This window comes from Bubalus bubalis, chromosome 9 (assembly GCF_019923935.1).
Source record: "Bubalus bubalis isolate 160015118507 breed Murrah chromosome 9, NDDB_SH_1, whole genome shotgun sequence".
NCBI classification, from domain to species: Eukaryota; Metazoa; Chordata; class Mammalia; order Artiodactyla; family Bovidae; genus Bubalus; species Bubalus bubalis.
The window spans coordinates 17,646,263-17,665,033 of NC_059165.1; the positions used below are offsets into that span (position 1 = coordinate 17,646,263).

An 18,771-nucleotide genomic window follows, 5' to 3' on the forward strand; every position below is an offset into this window, starting at 1 on the left:
GAACATTCTTTGGTATTACCTTTCTTTTTGATGATAGCTATTCTAAATAGGTGTGAGATGATGTCCTGTGGTTTTAATTTGCATTTTCCTGATGATTGGAGATGTTGAGCGTCTTTCCATGTACCTTTTGGCTGTTGGTATGTTTTTGTAAAAATGTCTGTTCAGTTCCTCTGCCTGCTTATAAATCAGATTTTTTGGCTTTTGAGCTGTATGGATTGTTTATATATTTTGGATATTAACCCTTTATGATATGTATGATTTGCAACTATATTTTTTTCTTTTCATTGGTTTCCTCTTCATTTTGTTCATAGTTTCCTTTGCTGAGCAGAAGCTTTTGAGTTTTATTTAATACTTTTTTTAAAATTTTTGCTGCACCGTGTGGCAGACAGGATTTTATTTCCCCCTACCAGTGATCATGGGGTTGCAAAGAGTTGGACACGACTGAGCAACTGAACTGAACTGAACTGAACCAGTGATCAGACCTACGTGCCCTGCAATGGAAGCATGGTGTCTTAACCACTGTACCACCAGGAAAATACCCTCAATTGTTTATTTTTGCTTTTCTTGCCTTTGCTCTTATATTGATAGCTTATAGTGAACCGTGTCAGATTTATGATCTCTGAAGGAGAAGATTTAGCTTCGGGACCAGGGACCAGTCTTGATCACTCAAGAGCTTTGGTGTAGCAGAGTTTTATTAAAGTGAAAAAGGGACAGAGAAAGTTTCTTACATAGACATCAGAAGAGGGACAGAGAGTGCCCCCTGGCTAGTCTTAGCAAGGGAATTATATACTTTTTAAATTGGTTATTACACTAAATCAAAAGAATGTCTCAAGGTTGTAAAGATCTTACTAGACCCACTCCCACAATTTACATTTTAAGATGACAGGGTTAGAACTAACAATAGAAAGATCTTACTTAGATCCATTCTCATAATATACATTCTAAGATAACAGGATTAGTCAGAAGGTTTTCAAGAAGGAGAAACTGTCCTCAAGCAGGGTACATTGTTGTTATATATAATCTTTACTAAATAATGTAGAAAAAAAGTTTGTCCTTTCCTCCTCTTTGAGAATCTAGACCCTATCTCCTCCTTGAGAGCCCCAGACCCCTTTTATCTCCTCGCGGACCCCGCACTTCTCATCAACCTGCCTAGAAATTGACTCTCTCAGTATCCAATCCAGAAATTCATTACCAAGACCTGATGTCAATGCGCTTCAGTCAGTTCAGTTGCTCAGTCGTGTCTGACTCTTTGTGACCCCATGGACTGCAGCACACCAGGCTTCTCTGTCCATCACCAACTCCTGGAGTTTACCCAAACTCATGTCCATCGAGTCGGTGCTGCCATCCAACCATCTCATCCTCTGTCGTCTCCTTCTCCTCCCACCTTCAGTCTTTCCCAGGATCAGGGTCTTTTCAAATGAGTCAGCTCTTCGTATCAGGTGGCCAAAGTATTGGAGTTTCAGCTTCAACATCAGTCCTTCCAATGAATATTCAGAACTGATTTCCTTTAGGATGTACTGGTTGGATCTCCTTGCAGTCCAAGGGACTCTAAAGAGTCTTCTCCAACGCCACAGTTCAAAAGCATCAATTCTTTGGCGCATCAGTGAGCTTACCTTCTGTGTTTTCTTCTAGGACATTTGCAGTTTCAGGTCTTGGTTCAAATCTTTAATCCATTTTGAGTTGATTTTGTGTATGGTAGAAGATAGGGGTCCAGTTTAATTCTTTGCATGTACTTAATGCCCAAACCATACTGTTTTGATTACTATAGATATATTGTTAGAAACCAGGAAATGAGGATTCTTCCAGCCTTGTCCTTTTTTTTTTCTCAAGATTGCTTTGGCTACTTGAAGTCCTTTGTGGTTCCGTATGCATTTTAGCTGTTTTTTCTGTTTTTGTGAAAAATGCCATTGTTATTTTCATAGTGACTGCATTGAATCTGTAGATTGCTTTGAGTAGTGTTGACATTTTAATAATATTAATTTTCCAAGCCATGAACACTGAGATTCTTTCTATTTTTATATGTCTTCTTCAGTTTCTTTCATCAGTGTCTCATAGTTTTCAGTGTATAAAATCTTTCACATTCTTGGTTCAGTTTATTCTTAGGTATTTTAGTCTTTTGATGCAATTACAATTGGGATTATTTTCTTAATTTCTCTTTCTGATATAAAAAATGTATGGGAATACAGTTTATTTTTATATTAATTTTTGTTTCCTGCAACATTACTGAATTTATTGATTAGTCCTAACTGTGTGTGTGTATAGTGTCTTGAGGATTTTCTGTATGTAATATGTCATCTACAAACAGAGACGGTTTTAATTCTTCCTTTCCAATTTGAATGTCTTTTTTGGTTCTAATTATTGCCAGATAGCTCTGGGTAGGACTTCCTGTACTGTGTTGAATAAAAGTGATGAAAGTGGGCGTCCCTGTCTTGTTCTTGGACTTAGAGGAAAGCTTTCAATTTTTTTTGTCACTGAGTATGATGTTAGCTTTGGCTTGTCATGGATGGCCTTTATTAGCTTGAGATATGCACATTTAATACCTCGTTTGTGAGAATTTTATCCTTAATTGATGTTAAATTTTTTGGATGCTTTTTCTGTATCTATTGAGATGATAATATGATTTTTATCCTTCATTTTGTTAATATTGTGCATCATATTGATGGATTTGCAGACATTGAACCATTCTTGTACCCCTGGCATAAATCCCACTTAGTCATGGTTTGTGATCCTTTTAATGTTTTGTTGGACTTGGTTTGCCAGTATTTTGTTGAGGATTTTTACAACTGTGTTCATCAGGGATATTGGCCTGTAATTTTCTTTTCTTATAATGTCCTTGTCTGGTTTCAGTTTCATGGTAGAGATGGCTTCATAGAATGAGTTTGGAATTGTTCATTCCTCTTCTGTCTTTTCGAAGAGCTTGAGAAGGATTGGTATGAATTCCTTAAATGTTTGGTAGAATTCACAGTGAAGCTGTTCAGTCCTAGACTTTTTTTTTTTGGAGGCTTTGATTACTGATTTCTTGTCTGTTCAGATTTTCAGTTGTGATTCAGTCTTGGTAGGTTGTATGTTTCTATTCGTCTAGGTGGTCTAATTTTTTGCCAGAGAATTCTACACAGAAGTCTCTTATGATCCTTTGTATTTGATATCAGTTGTAATATTTCCTCTTTCACCTATTATTTTATTTGTTTGACTCCTCTTTCTTTTTTCTTGGTAAATTTTAGCTAAAGGCTTATCTATTTTGCTTATCTTTTCAAAAAAACCAGCTCTTAGTTTCACTGATCTTTCCTTTCTTTTACTGAAGTATAGTTGATTTACTTTATTGAAGTATAGTTGATGTGTTAGCTTCAGATGTACAGAAAGAGATTCAGTTATACAGATATATATTTATTGATTTTCACATTGGAGAAGGATATGGCAACCCACCCCAGAATTTCTTGCCTGGAGAATCCCATGGACAGAGGAGCCTGGTGGGTTATAGTCCATGGGGTCACAAAGAGTTGGACTGAAGTGACTTAGCAGGTGTGCATTTTCACATTGTTTTCCATTATAGGTTATTATAAGATATTGAACTTAGTTCCTTGTGCTGTACAGTAAGTCCTTGTTGCTTATCTAGTAGTTTGTATCTGTTAACCCCATGCTCCCAATTTATCCCTCCCCCCCCTCCCTTTCCCCATTGGCAACCATAAGTTTGTTTTCTGTGTCTGTGAGTCTGTTTCTATTTTGTATATAGATTTATTTGTATCATTTTTTTTAAGATTCTATGTGTAAGTGATACTATATTTATCTTTCTCTAATATTTCATTATTTTTTGTGGCTAACATTCCATTGTACATTTATGCCATGTTTATTAAGCCAGTCATCTGTTGATGGGTACTTGGGTTGTTTCCATGTCTTGGCTATTATAAATAGTGTCTCTGTGAATACTGGGGTGCATGTATCTTTTTGAATTAGAGATTTAATCTTTTCTGTTTATATACCCAGGAGTGGGATAATTGCTGGACTATATGGTAGCTCTATTTTGTTTTTAAGAAAATTCCATATTGTTTTTCATAGTGGCTAGACCAATTTACAGATGGCCAAGAGGTACATGAAAAGATGCTCAACATCACTATTAGAGAAATGTAAATCAAAACCATAGTAAGGTATCACCTAATACCAATGAGAACAGCTATCATCAAAAAGTCTACAGGTAAGTGCTGGAGAGGGTGTGGAGAAAAGGAAACACTTCCACACTATTGGGGTGAATATAAATTGGTCTGAGTGATGTTGAGCATCTTTTCATGTGCCTCTTGGCCATCTGTATGTCTTCTTTGGAGAAATGTTCACTTATCTTTTCTATTGTCTTTTTAGTCTCTGTTTCATTCATTTCTGCTCTGATCTTTGTTATTTCCTTCTGATGGTGCCCTATAAGTCCTTTAAGCTGTCATCACTCTTTTTTTTTTTTTTTTTTTTTTTAGGTTGCTTCCATGTCCTGGCTATTATAAACAGTGCTGCGATGAACATTGGGGTACTCATGTCTCTTTCCCTTCTGGTTTCCTCAGTGTGTATGCCCAGCAGTGGGATTAGTTCTTCTTTTTTAGTTCCTTGAGGTATAAACTTAGGCTGTTTATTAGGTCTGCTTGATGGTGCCCTATAAGTCCTTTAAGCTGTCATCACTCTTTTTCATTATCTTTTCTTTTGCTCCTCTGATTGGATGCATCCTACTGCCCTATTTTCAAGTTCACTGATCCTTTCTTCCATTTCATCTAGTCCCTGTATTGAAATTTTCAGTTCAGTTATTGTATTTTTCAGCTCCGTGATTTCTATTTGGCATATTCTTGTGTTATCTGTTGAAATTCTCACTCAGTTCATGCATTGTCTTCCTGGCCTTGGTGAACATCTTTGTGATCATTATTTTGAACTAATCAGTTATCTCTGTTTCATTAATACCTCTCTGGAGTTTTATCTTCTTATTTAGTTTGGAACATATTGCTGCTTCCTCAAAATTTTTTACTCTGTATGTTGATTCTGGTCTTAGAACAGATACCTTCCAGTGATGGAGTGGCCCCATATAGGAAGATAAACCTTACTGTTCTGCTGGGCCAAGTTCTTGGTTGTTGCTCAAACCTTTGTGATCATTCAACCTGCTTTATTTGTTCTTAGTGCTTCCCAGTGTTTGAGGATGTGCTGACACCTGTTTTAATGTGGATATTTTCTTGTGTACCTGATATGAGTGTCACTCAGCTAGTTACTGGATTTTTTCAGAGGGAATTACTTTGGGTATAACTGAGTTTGGTATGCTCGTGGGAGAAGGTGAGTTCAGGAGTCTCCTATGTTGTCATTTGGACTAGAACTCAGAAATAAGTTTTATTAGAAAATTTAAAGGTTCTGGACATCATCTATATGATACATAACTGGTATTTCATCCTGCTTCCAGCTCCAGCTGGATCAATTCCTCTGTAGCAAAGCTCAGAGTGTCAGCAGTTTTTGTTTTTCAGTGTCCATCAGTGGGATTCACCCACAATGGAATATTATTCAGCCATTAAAAAGAAGGAAATCCTGCCGTTTGTGATAAAATGGACCTTGAAGGTATTCTGCTAAATGAAATAAGCCAGACAAAGATAAGTACTTTATAATATCACTTACACATAAAGTAAAACAAACAAAATTCAAATTTATATAAACAAAAAATAGAAAAGTGGTTACTAGGAACTGGAAGGTGAGGGAAATATGGAGAGGTTGATAAAAGGTCACAAGATGTCAGCTGTGAAATATGTAATGCCTAAGATCTAATATAAACATAGTGGCTATTGTTGATAACCCTGTTAAAAACTATAGCTATTCCAGATATTGGAATTTGAATTTCAGACTGTCAGTTATGAATTCTATGACTTATTTTTGGACAAATAATTTAACATATTTGAATCACAGTTTTTAATTTGTAAAATGAATATAGGGCTGATGTAAGAATACAGCGAGTCATTTTTTCAAAAAAGAATCTTGTGAACTATAAACTTATTACAGAGTTACCTGTTTTTCATAAGTATGAAAGTTGTGAATATTTGTACAAAGTAACTTTACCCCCTTTTCTGAAACATAGCAATTTATTGTTTATATTTTATATTAACAGATCTACATGAATAAAAGTGAGGTTTGCATTTTAGATTCAGAGCTAAGATTCCTGGTTCCTCAGTGTCTCCATAATATAAATTAATTTATATTATTGAAAATGATGCATCATGTGATTAATGAATTCACCTATGATCACTTTGGCTTTGACTCCCCCAGAAAAGGGAAGTAGAGAATTGTAGATACTTTGAAATAAATAAACTATTAAGGAGAAAATGAGGAATAAAAATTTTTTGGTACAATTGTGTCTCAAGATAACTGCCAAATTTTTCACTATTTCTATTATCTAAGTGGAGAAGACTCTTGAGAGTCCCTTGGACTTCAAGGAGATCCAACCAGGCCATTCTAAAGGAGATCAGTCCTGGGTGTTCATTGGAAGGACTGATGCTAAAGCTGAAACTCCAATACTTTGGCCACCTCATGCGAAGAGTTGACTCATTGGAAAAGACCCTGATGCTGGGAGGGATTGGGGGCAGGAGGAGAAGGGGACGACAGAGGATGAGATGGCTGGATGGCGTCACCAACTCGATGGACGTGAGTTTGAGTGAACTCCGGGAGATGGCGATGGACAGAGAGGCCTGGCGTGCTGCGATTCATGGGGTCGCAAAGAGTCGGACACGACTGAGCGACTGAACTGAACTGAACTGAACTGATTCTGCAGTCAGGAGAACCTGTGTTTTTCTTCTGTTGAATGAAAAGGAGAATATTAACACAGTATTTTTTTCTCGATCTTATTAAAATTTCAATGGTTAGTCTACTTGTCTAGGCATTTTTATTTGGTTAATTGAGTATGTTAAATATGTGAAAATGACACGGTGGGTTGACAGCTTTTCCAGGTAGATCTGACATTCTTTCTTCAGAAAAAGGAGAATATGGAAATGTCCATAGAGTGGAGACTAACCAAATTATTTCCAACTTAAAAGATATAAAAGTAAACAACTAAAACTAAAAATTTTAACTTTCTTTCCCTGCTTATATATATGTGTGTTAGTCACTCAGTCATGTCTGACTCTTTGCAACCACATGGACTGTAGCCTGCCAGGCTCCTCTGTTTATGGAATTCTCCAGGCAAGAATACTGGAGTGGGTAGCCATTCCCTTCTCCAGGAGATCTTTCTGACCCAGGGACTGAACCCAGGTCTCCTGCATTGCAGGCAGATTCTTTACTGTCTGAGAGTGAAGAGTAACCAAAACAAATTATTTCCAACTTAAAAGAGGCAAAAGTAAATAAACAACTAAAACTAAAAATTTTAATTTCATTTTCCTCCTTACATATGTAGTTTTATACAGTTTTTAAAGATTATTCCATTTACAGTTATTACAAAATATTGGCTATATTCCCTTTGTTGTACAATATATCCTTGCAGACTATCTTAAAGCCAACAGTTTGTATGTCTCACTCCCCCACACCTATATTGCTGGTAACCACTGATTTGTTCTCTATGAGTTTGTAAAAAATAAAATTTTAAACAATTTTACTTTTTGAGAATGTGGAAAATAATATAATATATATATGTAATTTGGTTTTTAAATAGGTAGACCACATTTTTCTTTTTGAAGTATGTGATTTACATAGAGTTTAATAAGATCTATTTATTACTATAAATAATGATGAATGTGAATTTGTTTCTTAAAAACCCTATGAATCTTAACATTGAGACTTTATAGTAATGCTCAATTTGTCTTTTTATAAATAGTATTTTAAAAAATCTTAGCTAGGAGAAATGTCAGTTTGTACTTAGTCATCACTGATGAGTAATATTCTAGAATTTTTTCTCTTAGTTTAGACTTTTTAAATGTTATTTTAGTCTTAATTTTTCAGACGCATTATATTTAAGTGTTACATTGAACAAAATATGTAGCAGCAGTTACTGATTGTAGAATCATTTTCTATAAAATATCACACATTTCTTTTAATCAAGGTGGATACTTTCCTTTACGTCAAACATTAAGAATCATTGGACGATAACAACAGACCTGGGCTCTAACATGCTTGTCTAAATAGAAAGTATGGTTTTATAAGGTATTCTTTTGGAAAATTTAATATACATTTATGTATAGATCCATATTCTTTAATGGGGATAACATATAGCCTAACAAGTAAGTTATTACTGAAATATGCAGTGTAGAAATAGAAGTTAAGGGTTCTCTCAGCATCATAAAGTGTGGCAATTTTTTGAGTATGTTATTATTTCCACACATATGTGAATATTAGTATGGGTATATACCTTTATGCTTTCTATCTTAGTGACTTCTACTAAATTTATAGTATAAATTTACTTTACTTAAATACATATATGGAAATTTAGTCAAAAAGAGAAATTAAAATATTCTCCCCAATAAATGTAAGTTGGGAGTGAATGTGAGATGTAAATCTTCTTTGCCTGTCAGTCTCATTTTTTTTTTTAATACGAGCTGGGATGAGTGTGGTTCTAGAGTTCCGTTTCAGTTCAGTTCATTCACTCAGTTGTGTCCAACTCTTTGCCACCCCATGAATTGCAGCATGCCAGGCCTCCCTGTCCATCACCAACTCCCGGAGTTTACCCAAACTCATGTCCATCAGGTCGGTGATGCCATCCAGCCATCTCATCCTCTGTCTTCCCCTTCTCCTCCTGCCCCCACTCCTTCCCAGCATTAGGGTCTTTTCCAATGAGTCAACTCTTCTCATGAGGTGGCCAAAGTACTGGAGTTTCAGCTTTAGCATCATTCCTTCCAAAGAACATCCAGGACTGATATCCTTTAGGATGGCCTGGTTGGATCTCCTTGAAGTCCAAGGGACTCTCAAGAGTTTTCTCCAACACCACAGTTCAAAAGCATCAATACTTCGGTGCTCAGCTTTCTTCACAGTCCAACTCTCACATCCATACATGACCACAGGAAAAACCATAGCCTTGACTAGACGGACCTTTGTTGGCAAAGTAATGTCTCTGCTTTTGAATATGCTGTCTAGGTGGGTCATAACTTTCCTTCCAAGGAGTAAGCACCTTTTAATTTCATGGCTACAGTCACCATCTGCAGTGATTTTGGAGCCCAAAAAATAAAGTCTGACACTGTTTGCACTGTTTCCCCATCTATTTCCCATAAAGATGTGTATATATTTTCAATGTAACATGAAATGCAAGCTAACTAATTCTTCTGGTACTCAATCAAAGAAAAAAACTGACTACGAGAGAAAGTGTGTCCATCTTCAGTGTGCCATTGACCATATGCAAATTTTCCTTATATGCTGACTTTAGATCCTAATCCCTGAGAGAGAAGTCACTTAGCTAGTGATTTTTTGCTTCATTTAAAATGTTAATAGTCTACTAGACTATTTTAATCTACTTTAAATCTAATTTAATAGACTTTTGCACCAGCCTCTGTCATGATTATTTCTCACATACATGTTGTAGGGAGCCCACAGGAACACAATGCTGTGGGTTAAATGATTAGTTCTGAGATCTTGAAGCCCAGACCAGTTTCTTTACTGCTACCACCCTACCTTTGTGTATGGATGTTTTGCTTTTATTTTTATACAGCATCCAAAGTACTTTCACCATGCATGTCATTTAACCTTGCCTGTCATGTAATTGTTATGAAATTTTTGAGGAGTAAATGAAAAACTGTTGCATGGACACATGGTTCCCATTTTAAAGATGAAGAAACAAGTACAGGTGAAGACAAATGTATTACCCTGGAATGATAAGATCTGGGTTCATATTCCATTTCTGAAATTATGTGGATTAGGATTTGGAAAAAACTCTTTTGAGTCTCTGTTTTTTCACCTGTAAAATGGGGTTTTGAGGATAACTGGGAGGATTGAATGAAATCACTTATGTGAAAATGTTTTAAACTGTAAAGTTCCATCAAATACAAAGTCAGGATTACAGTATTCTTCTTCACTGAAAGTAAAGTTGCGTCTGACTCTTTGGATTATACAGTCCATGGAATTCCAGGCCAGAATACTGGAGTGAGTACCCTTTCCCTTCTCCAGGGGATCTTCCCAACCCAGGGATCAAACCCAGGTTTTCTGCATTGCCGGCAGATTCTTTACCAGCTGAGCCACAAGGGAAGCCCAAGAATAATGGAGTGGGTAGCCTTTCCCTTCTCCAGGGGATCTTCCTAACCCAGGAATCAAACCGGGGTCTTCTGCATTGCAGGTGGATTCTTTACCAACTGAGCTATCAGGGAAGCTTATTCTACTGCACTACTACTCATAAATCCATCATTTTAATTATATGTTTGAAAAGACCAGCTCAGTGCTTTTTCTACTGTTCTTACACAGTTTCAGGTCTGGAGATACTCGGTCTACTTACTACTAGGTCTGCTTCATGTTATTAATATTTATCATAAATTAAGTTTTGCAAAACTCTTGTTCAAACTTCAAAGGTCATTTTATGTCTATAATATATTATAGAAGTCCTTTGAATGAATGTTTCTCTTCTTCTCCCCTCCAACCGCAGTTCAAACTTATATTTGTAAACTACGAAGAGTTATGTAATAGGTTGTCCACACAATTTCATTCTTCCTTCTTTAACTGAAGTCTCCCAGAATAAGGGATAAAATTCTTGGTGACCAGTTTGTTTATTTCATTCCTGTCTTCTGAAAAGAAGACTTAAAATAAACTTAATAATAACTAATCAGTTATGACAGTTAAGTTTTATAATATGAGTGTATGAAAATAAATTACCTATTTATTATTACCTAGTAACATTGTAAATCTATAAAAGATATTGCATATTTCTTAAATTTGTTTCATTTCATCCTGAGATATTTTGAGGATATTGTGCAATTGCATAGCTTTTTTTCTTTGCCTTAAATATCCAATTTATTGTACTTTGAAACAATAGGATTGTACTCTGAAACCTACTGTAAATAAATAAATTAACAAAAGCTAAACTACCAAGAAGTTCCTTGAGGGTTTAGTGGCCCGAGTTTGATTCATGGTTGGGGAGCTGAGATCCTGCAAGCTGCATTGTGTGACTAAATAAATAAATAAAATAAAAAGACTCTTAATTAAAAAAATTAAAGCATTACAGAAGAAAATGTGAAATGGAAATACGTAGTTGAATAAATAAGGATTGTAGAGGACTAACAGGAGACATCATCAGTGTGTTTCTTACTTGGTAGTTGTTTTCTTTTAGGAAAAATCTTATCAGCTGGAGAGGGTTACTCTTTTCTTTGAAGCTAGCTCTGGTTTCTCTGAAATCAGATTTTGTATTCCCAAGGCTCCACTCTGCAATGCCAGCACAAACATACATTAACAGCTGTACAACACTTAAAAATAAAGGGGTGGAAAGAAGGTATCAAGCAATTGCTTACTGTGCTTTAGAACCTTTAGAAGTTTTTGAAAAGCTTCTGGAGTTTTAGGGAGGGGGAAAATAAGAGTAAAAAGACTTCATGAAGAGCATATATCAAATAATAATGTAAATTAATTGAAAAGACTGTATTCTATCAGTTAGAGATTCAGGAAAATACTCCCATTAAATTTTACAAACTAAGTATAGGATGGTTTGTGTTAGCTGCGTAATTGAGTAAATCTGCTACATGGTTTCTTTTTGTAGTTTGGTAGATATGTGCTGTTCTTGTGAATCTTTTATTAACTAGCGCATTGTGTAGTGAAAGAAACGTAGTAACTCTAAATAAAAAGTGAGATCTCTTGTTTTGATGTGAAGTACTCAGATTATTCCGTTCTAGTTTCTTAACTTCACAGAGGTATCCTGCTAGTTTAATTTTAGTATTGCTGCCTTGCATTTCAAGTATCTCTAACTTTATATTATTATTTGTGGTGGCAATATATGTACAGGTAATGTGTATATACTTTGTGCGTACCAAAACACTGCAGTAGGCATACCAAGACGTAGTGCCTTTTGAGGAGAAAATGTCATTCGTTTTTTCATTCCTTTGTGTGCTGTTTGTGTCAGGTACAAGTTAATTGCCCAGGGTCTAGTATTGCACTACATGAATTATGAAAACTTGGTCATCAGTTTGTTCATGGCATAATTATTAGTTTCATACTATGTGCCTTTTCAACAGATTTCAGAAATCGCTGGATATAGATATTAATAAGGGTGCATTCTGTTTTCAGTTTATTACCTTATGTTTAAATATAAAGAGACAAAATTGGTATACAAAAGAGATAAAAGTGATATATTTCTTGGCTATCTAGCTGTGCTTTGAGGGAAGTCTTCCAGCATTATCTCCACTCAGTCACCTATATATTGAGGACCAGTTTATTTATAGGAGATGGATAGACTTTCTAAAAGTGAAAAAAAACATTTTGTTAATAGCACCCATTGATTAACACGTATTTATTGATCATTTGCTCTCAGTCAGATATTGTGCTAGATGCTGAGGATAAATTATACTTACTTATAATCTAGTGGAAGAGATCGACATTAGTCAAATAACTTGAGAGTTAAATTTTGAATTAATTCCTAAGGAGAGGTATGTGGGATCTTATGAGAAAATACAACATTTGAGAGAAATATAAAAATAATAGGTACATATTTGAATGATAAAAATGATAAAAGAATTAGGAAACTACCCTTAGTAATTGATAACAATTATTACATGCGTCATATATCCCAGAGTTCTAGTGGTAAGAGTTTCGATAAAATTATGGGTGGGAGTAATTTTCCATTGGCTAAGTGAACTTAAACAATTTTAATGTAATAAAGAACTATATAAAATAGAAGATAAAAGTGATGTTAAGTATAAAATCTGGACCATTATAGAAAACCCCATGGCTTTATTTTATATGCTTGGAATTGGTGTAATAAATTCATATGTTAAATTATTATTTTTTTACACATCACTTTCTTATACAGTGTTTCTTTGCCTTGAAATACAGGAAAATATAGCAACTTGGAAACTATGAAGATAGCCAAAATATAATTCCTTTTTTTAAGATTTTAATGGAAACATTAAAATTTATATCATTTTTTCATTGAGGTTTTTAACTTTTTTGAAACTTAACTTTATAAAGGAAAGCCATTAGCTTCACTTTAAATTTGTCAGTTTTGCTTTGTTACATGAACTATTCATAATGTTGTTTAAATTGCATTTACTATAAGAAATTTAAAAAATTAAAAATGACTTTTAGTTTTATAAAATATTTCTCTTTATTTTCACAATCAAAGTGTAAATTTAAAATTCCTTAAAACTGGCTCTGTAGCATTGTTTAGGTCTAGTTGTCGGTCAGTCACAGTTGTGTCCAACTCTTTGTGGCCCCACAGACTTTATCACGCCAAGCTCCTCTGTCTTCCACTGTCTCCCAGAGTTTGCTCCGATTCATGTCCATTGAGTCAGTAATACTATCTATCTCATCCTCTGCCGCTCCCTTCTCTTTTTGCCTTCAATCTTTCCCAGCATCAGGGTCTTTTCCAATGAGTCGGCTCTTTACATCAGGCAGTCAAAGTATTGGAACTTCAGCTTCAGCAACAGTCCTTCCAGTGAATATTCAGGGCTGATTTCCTTGAAATGACTGGTTTGATTGCCAGTCACTCCTAAAGGAGAGTTCTAGTTACACTGTTATATAATGTTAAATACGCCTCCCTAAGTTTTTAATTCAGTGTATCAGAAAGAATTGCCCCTAGTAAAATATTCTCTTGCTTAAAGGGAAAAAAAGGGGTATAACAATGTTTAACCTCTTACTAGTTACTGAATGGTAGGTAATTTACAAATAATCTCGAATTTATATACTATTAGCATTTCCTCTGTTTTCAGGGAAACTGGCCAGACTTTATGACAGCACAGAACCTCTCGTTTTCATTACACAAACTCCTTGAATGAATTTCATATTTTAATGGATGCTGGAGGTAAAAATCCCTTGGTGGGTTGGAAGCTGAGAGAAGAAAAACATATGCCTTTGGATTGTATATTTTAATCATGAGGATAGTGCCATTTATGTTCATTCCCCCCCACCCCACCCCTTTTGGCTATTTTCAATTTAGATTTATCAAAAAGTAGCAATTTACCGCATTTATAGTTTTTGGTATAGAATGTTCAGTACTGGGTGTTACTAGAAATACCAAACTGAAATATTTTCTTCTCTCTTCTCTCTCAGTCCTTGGATTTCAAACAAATGTTCCTTTAAGTAGTCTTGAATTCAACATTCAGCTGTGTTATTTTGGCTTTGAATATACAGTAGAACATGAAAGAAAAGTTGAGTGTTTCAAAGTAAACTGTATATATTCAAATTCACTGTAATCTTATCTATAAACTCCTAGTTTATAATGGTCTCCATGAGGGTCAACTGTTACAGTTAGGATTAATGAACATAAAATGCTCTTCTCCTCTTTGTGTAGAGGACATACTCTTCCCTATTTCTCAATCCTTGCAGTCTCCAAGCTTGAATTTTCCCTTATGCTAAAAAACAAAAATACTTAGGTACAGTAAGAATACTGCCCTTCCCCTCATCATGGTTGAGAAGTGAATCACAGGAGACATTTGTTAAGTTCTGTACATGTCTTATGAAAGGTGATGAAGGTCAGAAATGTCTCCATAATTTTGCCACAAAATAAACCCCAAAGCAAGAGATTATTACTACCATTTCCTGCTGTTTGTACCATTATTCAAAATAATTTAACCCCAGAACCTCACAATTTAGTAATAGTCATGCAGGTTAAACTTCTCCAATCTGGACATTTCTTTCACAGAGTTAGATACAGCATAGAGGGACCCAATTCTTTCACATTCTCTGAATGCATAATGACATGGGGAAAACACTGAATGAATTGAGATCTCTGGTTAATGTAAAATGAAGCAAATGTGCACTGGAACTAGGCATAAGTTTTATACTTTTATGAGTTGAAGAAAATTCATGTGAGCAAAGATGTAGCTTATGTAGAGAATCACATTTTCCGTTGAGGATATGGGATAAATGTGATTTTCTGTTGAGGAAAAGAAAAGCAACCACGCAACAGAAAAGCTTCAGGCTTTAAAAAGTGAGTTTTTCTTCCCAAATACACAGCCCAACAATAGCAAAAAACAAACAACTCAGTGAAAAAATGGGTAGAAGGTCTACACAAACACTTCTCCAAAGGGAACATACAGATGGCCAATGGGCACATGAAAAGGCACTCAGTGTCACTAATTACTTGAGAAATGCAAATCAAAACTACAGTGAGGTACCACTTCATGCCAGTTAGAATGGCTATCTTCAAAAAGTGTACAAATAACAAATGCTGGAGAGAGTGTGGTGAAAATAGAACCCTTCTACATTGTTGGTGGGAATGTAAATTGGGATAGCTGCTATGGAAAACATGGAGGTTCCTCAGAAAACTAAAAGTAGAATTACCATATCATCCAGCAATCTCACTCCTCCGCATATATCTGGATGAAATTATAATTCAAAAAAAAAAACATGTACCCTTATATTAATAGCAGCACTATTCACAATAGCCAAAGACATGGAATCAGCCTAAATGCCTTTCAACAGATAAATGGATAAAGATATGGTACGTATATACAATGGAATATTACACAATCATTAAAAAGAACAAAATAATGCCATTTGCAGCACCATTGCATCCAGCAACATGGATGCAATTAGAGACTATCATATTAAGTGAAGTAAGTCAGTAAAAGAAAGACAAATACCACATGATGTCACTTATATGTGGAATCTAAAGTATGACACAAATGAACCTATCTATGAAATCAGAACAGAATCAGGGATATAGAGAATAGACTTGTGGTTACCAAGAGGGAGAGGGATGGTAGAGGGTTGGATTGGGATTGGGTATATAGAGAATGGATAAATGACAAGGTCCAACTGTATTGCACAAGGAATGTATTCAATATCCTGAGATAAACCATAATGGAAAATAATATAAAAAAGGATATATATATATATACACACACACACATATATATATATAAAAGTTGCTTTGCTATGCATCAAAATTAACACAATTTTTAAAATCAACTATACCTCAATAAAAATAAAAATGAGGTTTTTTGAAAACCATGTATCATTAACTGGCTAATCATAAATTTACTTTTTTTTTCTGTTTTATGGACAATAGGAGGTAGGATCAGACAGCGATAAGGTACTGTGGATTTCAGGTGTGCAGATATTTTGACGCTTTGATACAAAGGAATGATTATTCTAAATTACTTATTAAGTATGTATTTGAAAGAAGAAAGAAAACTCAAAATTTCTAATCTTAAAAAAAATTGACAGTGATTTCAGTCTCCTAGTTCATCCTGTACAAATGAGGAAACTTAGGTAAATAGAACACAGAATGCAAATGTAAACCAGTACTAGAAAGTTAATATAAACTACCTTGACCACCCTTGGTCCAATGCTATTTTCAGTATTTTATTCAATATATTTATAATAGTTCTAATTTATCAATAAGATAAATACTTGATTTTCTCCATTTTGTTGCATTTAGAATTTAAAATAACACATTTTTGAAAGATATTTGTTGGTCTTTGAAAATTAACTTTAAAATAATGTAAGTTAGGAGCTATACTAACATCAGTTCAGTTCAGTTCGGTTGCTCAGTCATGTCCGACTCTGCAACCCCATGAATCGCAGCACGCCAGGCCTCCCTGTCCATCATCAACTCCCCGAGTCCACCCAAACCCATGTCCATTGAGTCGACGATGCCACCCAGCCATCTCATCCTCTGTCGTCCCCTTCTCCTGCCCTCAATCTTTCCCAGCATCAGGGTCTTTTCCAATGAGTCAGCTCTTTGCATGAGGTGGCCAAAGTATTGGAGTTTCAGCTTCAACATCAGTCCTTCCTATGAACACTCAGGACTGATCTCCTTTAGGATGGCCTGGTTGGATCTCCTTGCAGTCCAAGGGACTCTCAAGAGTCTTCTCCAACACCACAGTTCAAAAGCATCAATTCTTCAGTACTCAGCTTTCTTTATAGTCCAACTCTCACATCCATACATGACCACTGGAAAAACCATAGCCTTGACTAGATAGACCTTTGTTGACAAAGTAATGTCTCTGCTTTTTGATATGCTGTCTAGGTTGGTCATAACTTTCCTTCCAAGGAGTAAGCATCTTTTAATTTCATGGCTGAAATCACCATCCACAGTGATTTTGGAGCCCAGAAAAATAAAGTCAGACACCGTTTCCACATCTGTTTGCCTTGAAGTGATGGGACCGGATGCCATGATCTTTGTTTTCTGAATGTTGAGCTTTAAGCCAACTTTTTCACTCTCCACTTTCACTTTCATCAAGAGGCTCTTTAGTTCTTCTTCACTTTCTGCCATAAGGGTGGTGTCATCTGCATATCTGAGGTTATTGATATTTCTCCCAGCAATCTTGATTCCAGCTTGTGCTTCTTCCAGCCCAGCGTTTCTCATGATGTACTCTGCATATAAGTTAAATAAGCAGGGTGACAATATACAGCCTTGACGTACTCCTTTTCTTATTTGGAACCAGTCTGTTGTTCCATGTCCAGTTCTAACTGTTGCTTCCTGACCTGCATACAGGTATACTAACATTATGTCACAATTTTGCTCTGTAGTCTGCTTTTTTCAGTGTTACATATATTCACTGAAACTAACATGTAAAAGTGGAAGTCACTCAGTTGTGTCTGACTCTTTGAGACCCTATGGACTCTATAGGCCAGAATACTGGAGTGGGTAGCCTTTCCCTTCTCCAGGGGATATTCCTGACCCAGGAATAGAACTGAGGTCTCCTGCATTGCAGGTGGATTCTTTACCAGCTGAGCTATCAGGGAATATATGATGGTTGATCTCCTGTTTTTTTTTTGTTTTTTTTTTAATTTTATTTTATTTTTTAAACTTTACATAATTGTATTAGTTTTAGCTCTCTAGATATGATAAAGATTTAAATATTGTTTACTTTCAAAAAGTTATTTAAAAATATAAATTAATATATATTTCTAAGAAACGAAAATGAAACTTTTAAATTAGGAAATATTAGAAAAATTAAATTAGGAAGTGTTTCATGCAAAAAATACACTTATCAGACTAATTTAACATATATTAGCATTTTGACATATTTATTGTATATATTTTTGTTGTTTTAAGAAATAAAAGGTCCCAGAGACTGCAGAATCCCTTCACATACCGTTTAAGCCCACTTCACTTCTCCAGCACTATCCTGAATTTGGTATGTATTCTTCCTCTAAGATTTTATATTTCTATGTATGTATGTACCCATAAACGATGTATACCTGCTCTGCCAATATGGTGGCCAACAGCCATTTAAATTAGAATTAAAATACAATGAAATACATGAAATTCCTCAGGAGCACTGACTACATTACAAGTGTTCAGTAGTCACACGTGGCTTAGAGTACTGTGTTAGTGCAGATACAGAACATTTTCATCATGGCAGAAAGTTCTGATATATACCATTGCTTTCATGTTCTTAAACTTCATACAAATGATATCATGCTATTCATTTTCTGGAACTTGTTTCACTCAGTCTAATGTTTTTGAGATTTATCTATAATGACACACTGGTTTATGGGCATTTAGACTATCTCCAACCTAACCTGCAGTGAGCCCTTTTCTGCTTGTTTCTTTACACATGGGTGTACGTTTCTTTGGGGCATGCATTTATTGGTTGTAATCATTATCAACTTTACATGATGTTGCCAACTCAATCCCTAAAGTAGCTATACCAATTTATACTTCAACCAGTATAAAGATTTTCTTGCATACTTGCTGATTTTTAAATTTAT

General features: G+C 35.2%; 1 non-coding gene across 2 annotated transcripts in view; it reads left to right on the forward strand.

The window, feature by feature from the left end:
• The window catches only part of LOC102404636, a 130,806-nt gene that overhangs the window by 35,588 nt on the left and 76,447 nt on the right, over positions 1–18,771 (forward strand). For both annotated transcript variants that reach the window (XR_006553152.2, XR_006553153.2), the window contains exon 4: positions 18,113–18,194. This is a non-coding gene — a transcript (uncharacterized LOC102404636). The remainder of the gene's footprint in view (positions 1–18,112; positions 18,195–18,771) is intronic.